The following is a 4,939-nucleotide window of genomic DNA, read 5'->3' as shown; positions in this document are numbered from 1 at the left end:
ATAATGTTGCAATAAATGTTCTTTTATTTACATATTTTTAAACAAGTTTGACTCTTTTTAGGATTTCTAAAAGTAAAATGGTGGGCCAAATTTTAATTTTGATAGTGCCAAATTACTCTTCAAAAATATATTACAGTTTATATCTGACTGATAATAAGGTACCTGTTTACCCACATTCCCACTGGCATTTTGTCACCATTCAAATTGGTTCACTGGTATTGGGGGACATTTCCCAGGTTCAGTGGAACTGAGGGACTCTATATGATGGCCACTTGTAATAACACATGGATTGTTTATCAGAGCCTTTGCCGGTTTCTCTTTAAGGTTGTTTGATTTTTCTCTATATCGAAGCTCTGTATGTATTTTGAATATTAAACTCTTGGTAGTATAAGTACTCTATCAACCTGCCACCTTTTCTTTTTCTGTTTTAAATTTACTTCTTAATGGAAGAATCACACAAAAGCTGAAGAGGACACAAGTCCAAAGTATAGACTCAATGAATTTATCACAAAAGGGACACAGCCATGTAACCACATCCTAGGTCAAGGAACAGAACATTTTACACACCAAGAAGTCCTTCTCTCATACCCTCCCCCATTGCTCCTCTCTTTCTTCACACAAAGGTAATGATGTCAGAGCAACATTAACTACTGAAAGTTGAGTTTTGCCTTTACAAATTTTATATAAAAGCTGGAAACCACCTGTTTTCTGTTTCTGGCTCTTTCTTGCTGTTGGCCAGCATCACATTGTGGCATGTAGCTGTCACCTGTTCATTTCTGTCATTGTCTCACATTGCATTTAATAAGTATTCCATGTTTACCCATTCCACTGTTGATGGACATCTGCACTTTTTCTTTTGTCAGAGTTTGGCTTTTATAAATCACTAGAGGCCTGGTGCATGAAAATTCATGCACTGGAGGGGGGGTGTCCCTCAGCCTGGCCTGCCTCTTCTCACAGTCCAGGAGCCCTCAGGGGCAGGAGGCAACCTGGCCATCAGGGGAAGGCGATGCCCCATCGCACCTCTGCTGTTGCCACTGCCGGCAGCGCAAGCCTCGGCTGGCCCTGGTTACCTGAGTCTCGGGCAGCCCTGGGCGGCTGGGCAGCTGCCATCTGAGGCTTGCCTGCGCCTCAGACTGACCCTGCGTGGCTGGGGGCTGCGGGAACTGGAGGACTCCGGAGGCAGGCACGCGGAGCAGTCAGACCCGCCTGCTGCCCCGGTGGGGCTGAGGGGACTGGGCACCACCATCTTGTGGCTGTGGGTGCTGCCATCTTTGAGGGCGTGACAGTCAATTAGCATATTCCCTCCTTATTGGCTGTGGGCGCTGCCATCTTTGCAACAGTGTGAGGGTCAATTAGCATATTCCCTCTTTATTATATAGGACTAGAGGCCCGGTCCCTGTGGAATCGGGCCTAAACCTGCAGTTGGACATCCCTCTCACAATCCGGGACCGCTGGCTCCTAACCACTCACCAACCTGCCTGATTGCCCCCTAACTGCTCCTCTGCGGGCCTGATTGCCCCCAAATACCCTCCCCTGCTGGCCTGATCACCCCCAAGGCTTTTATTAGTATAGATATGACCCTGCACAGAAAATTTTACTAACCCTGCTTTACAATAAGGGCTTGACGATTGAATCATTAGGACCAGACACCAAGATTTCCTTTCTTTGAATAGTGGAGGGAATGCTTATCTTGTCTTTAAGTTGCCCAGAAATTAAAATGAGATAATGACTTAGAAAAGTATAAAAGCACCATAAAAAAACAACTGTCTTTTTAATGAAGTGGTAAAATGAAAAACACTTTTTATTCTCCCCTTCCTTCCTTTACAGCTTTTATTTAAACTTTGAAATTTATAAAAATTTCACTCCAATTTTCATTTCTTTACATTCAACATTATTTTGTATTGGTTTCAGGTTTTATATTAGTTACAGAATAGTGGTTAGACAACCATATACTTTACAAAGTGTTCCCCGATATTTCCAGTACCCACCTGGCATCATACCATCATTACAACACTATTGACTATATTCCCTATTTAAGTGACAATGGGTTTACAGGTTCCTTTCAGTCTTTCTTTTGTGTTGCTTGTCCTTCCTTTTCTTTCTCACTTCTTCCCTCATTTTCTTTATATAGTATCTCAATTGGCCATCAAAGCTCAGTGAAGGCACTGGGACACGCTTAATCCATTTTACAGACCAGGAAACTGAGGCCAATTCCAGTTGGCTGTGGAACTTGACTCAGCACACAGGAAGCCCTCAGAGCCATGCTATTTGCGCTTCCTAAGGGGCAGTGGCCCAGCAAACAGAACAAACTTTCCAGTCAGGCTTCCAAGCCTCTTTCTCAAGCACCTCTTCATTGCGGATGCTCCACATTCTTTCCTCTCCCCCAATTCTTTACTGCTCTCCCTTCTCCGAAGCAGGTGGAAGGCTTCCCACTCACTGCCTAGGCATGCTCTGCTATGGGGCAGGGTGTAGCGAGCTTGCTTTTGGGTCAAGGCAGGAGCAGGAGTCACTGCCTCTGAAGTGTGAAGGCCGCCTGAGCATGGCCGGTTAGCACTGGGAGCTTCTATGAATCACATCAGTCAGTCCAGTACCCTGCAGTGCAGCACCCCTCCACTGAGATGGCACCACCCCTCAACCCCCGCCTCAGGGGTGAGGGTCCTTGCCCCTCTGCCAGGAGTCCTTCCATGCCCCTTGATCCCTGGCTGGGCCCATCCACGTCTTGGGGGCACTGCAGAACCTCTGTCTCTCTGCAGATGAGGCAGATCCCTGCCCTAGGTCTCCGCAAAGCTATGAATCTGTGGCCAGAGGCCTGGTCTGGGTCTCAGCAACCACATGCCTGCAATGTTCCCAGGGACCCCGGGAGCGGCTGGGCGAGTCCCGCCTCACCTCCCCGGGGTGCCGATCTCCCCAGGGACCCCCGGGAGTGGCTGGGCAGCCCGGCCACGCCCCCTTTTTGCTGATCTCCCCAGGGACCCCCGGGAGAGGCTGGATGGGCCCGGCCATGCCCCCCCGGTTGCCGATCTCCCCAGGGACCCCCGGGAGCGGCTGGGCTGGCCTGGCCATGCCCCCCGTTTTGCTGATCTCCCCAGGGACCCCCGGGAGAGGCTGGATGGGCCCGGCCACGCCCCCCCAGGTTGCTGATCTCCCCAGGGACCCCTGGGAGAGGCTGGGTGGCCCAGCCACGCCCCCCGGTTGCTGATCTCCCCAGGGACCCCTGGGAGAGGCTGGGTGGCCCAGCCACGCCCCCCGGTTGCTGATCTCCCCAGGGACCCCTGGGAGAGGCTGGGTGGCCCGGCCACGCCCCCCGTTTTGCCAATCTCCCCAGGGACCCCCGGGAGAGGCTGGATGGGCCCGGCCATGCCCCCCCAGGTTGCCGATCTCCCCAGGGACCCCCGGGAGAGGCTGGGCAGCCAGGTCTTGCCTCCCCGGGGCAGCGATCTCCCCAGGGACCCCCGGAACTAAGAGGACTGGGCGCCGCCATCTTGATCTTCTCAACGGCCAGATAGGCCACCCAGAGTCCTTCCCTCCAGCCTCCCGCCGGCCCAATCGTGGGCATAGCGGAGGTGCGGTCAATTTGCATGTTTCTCTATTATAAGGTAGGATATTCCCCCTTCACCTGTCCCTCCACCTCCCTTCACAATAGCCAAGATATGTCAGCAATCTAGGTGTCCTTTGATAGATGATATTACTCAGCAGTATAAAAGAATGTCAACAACATTGTGACAACATGGATGGACCTAGAGGGTATTATGTTAAGTGAAATAAGTCATATAGAGAAAGACAAATACTGTATGATTTCACTTATATGTGGAATATCAAAACAAAATAAATAAACACATCCAATAATTTTAACAGAGAAAATTTATAATTTAAGTAAGGGGTGACTAAGAACGGAAAGAGGGAAAAGAGAACTCTGCGGCATGTCTCATTGACAACTACAGGAAGCAACCACCCCAGGGAGAAGCAACTAGGAAAAAATATGCAGTTTAAAAACAGGCCTTCCTCCCACCCCCCAAAAAAGAGAGGCTAAGATTCCGCTCTCTGAGGTGATAGCACATGCCTCTGCGGTAAATGAAGTCTGCCAGGCCACCTCAGAGAGCGCCCAGCACACCATGCTGAGAGGATAGTGCAAGCTGCTCAGCTCACCACCCGTGCAGGGAAACCCAGGAGGAAAAAGACATCCCTCCTCCATCTTGCTGGCTCCTCTAGTGCCCCCTACTGGCAGAGCCTGGCACAGAGCCAGAGGCCCAGCAGAAGTGAGGTCTGCAGAGTCAGCTCCATGTTATAAAATCGGGGGAAATGGGGTGAATTGAGGACCCAGAGGCAATTAGCACATTACTGGCACAGCTGTGTGTCATTCTGTATTGATTTGCAGAACTTCTTTATATATTCTGGCAATGCGTGGTGTGTGTATTGGTTATTTGTGTTGCAAATATTTTCTCCTATTCTATGATTTATCTTTTAGCCTCTTTGTCATTTAAAGAAGAAAATGGCTTTTAATTTTAATGTAGTTATATATCACTTTTTTATGGTTGTACTTCTGATGTCTTTTTTATGAAGACTTTTCTACCCTAAGGCTGTCAGAATGTTCTCCAATGTTTCCTTAGAAGCTTTACTGGTTTCTTTTCACATTTAGGTTCTCAGTTGGCCTGGAACTGATTTTTGTTGGTGTGGATGGCTGGTGTGAGGAAGGGAGGGAGCCAAGTTACTTTTGCTCCATGTTTCGTCCAGGTGACCCGGAAGTATTTCTTGCAAAGGATGACACTTTCCCACTGCAGTCTGCCTGTGACATGAATCAAGTGCATATGCCCAGCTCTCCCTGGCCTCTCTGTCCTTTGCCCACCTTTCAACCAACACCTCAGTCTTCATCACTGTAGCTTCATGGTAACTCGATAGTCAGGCCTCCTACCTCCTTCTGGGTTGTTCGTAACCTTTTACC

The 4,939-nt window shown here is 49.5% G+C and overlaps 1 non-coding gene across 1 annotated transcript; it reads left to right on the top strand.

Annotated features, from left to right (window-relative positions):
- Nucleotides 1–3,080: 3,080 nt before the first annotated feature.
- Nucleotides 3,081–3,167, top strand: MIR9208 (microRNA mir-9208). The gene is given in 1 exon segment (NR_130501.2): nucleotides 3,081–3,167. It is a non-coding gene; the product is annotated as a microRNA mir-9208 (primary transcript).
- The last annotated feature ends 1,772 nt before the right edge of the window (nucleotides 3,168–4,939 follow it).

This window comes from Eptesicus fuscus, chromosome 21 (genome assembly GCF_027574615.1).
Source record: "Eptesicus fuscus isolate TK198812 chromosome 21, DD_ASM_mEF_20220401, whole genome shotgun sequence".
NCBI classification, from domain to species: Eukaryota; Metazoa; Chordata; class Mammalia; order Chiroptera; family Vespertilionidae; genus Eptesicus; species Eptesicus fuscus.
The sequence above is the reverse complement of the archived record's forward strand: the minus strand, read 5'-3'. Positions and strand labels throughout refer to the sequence as shown.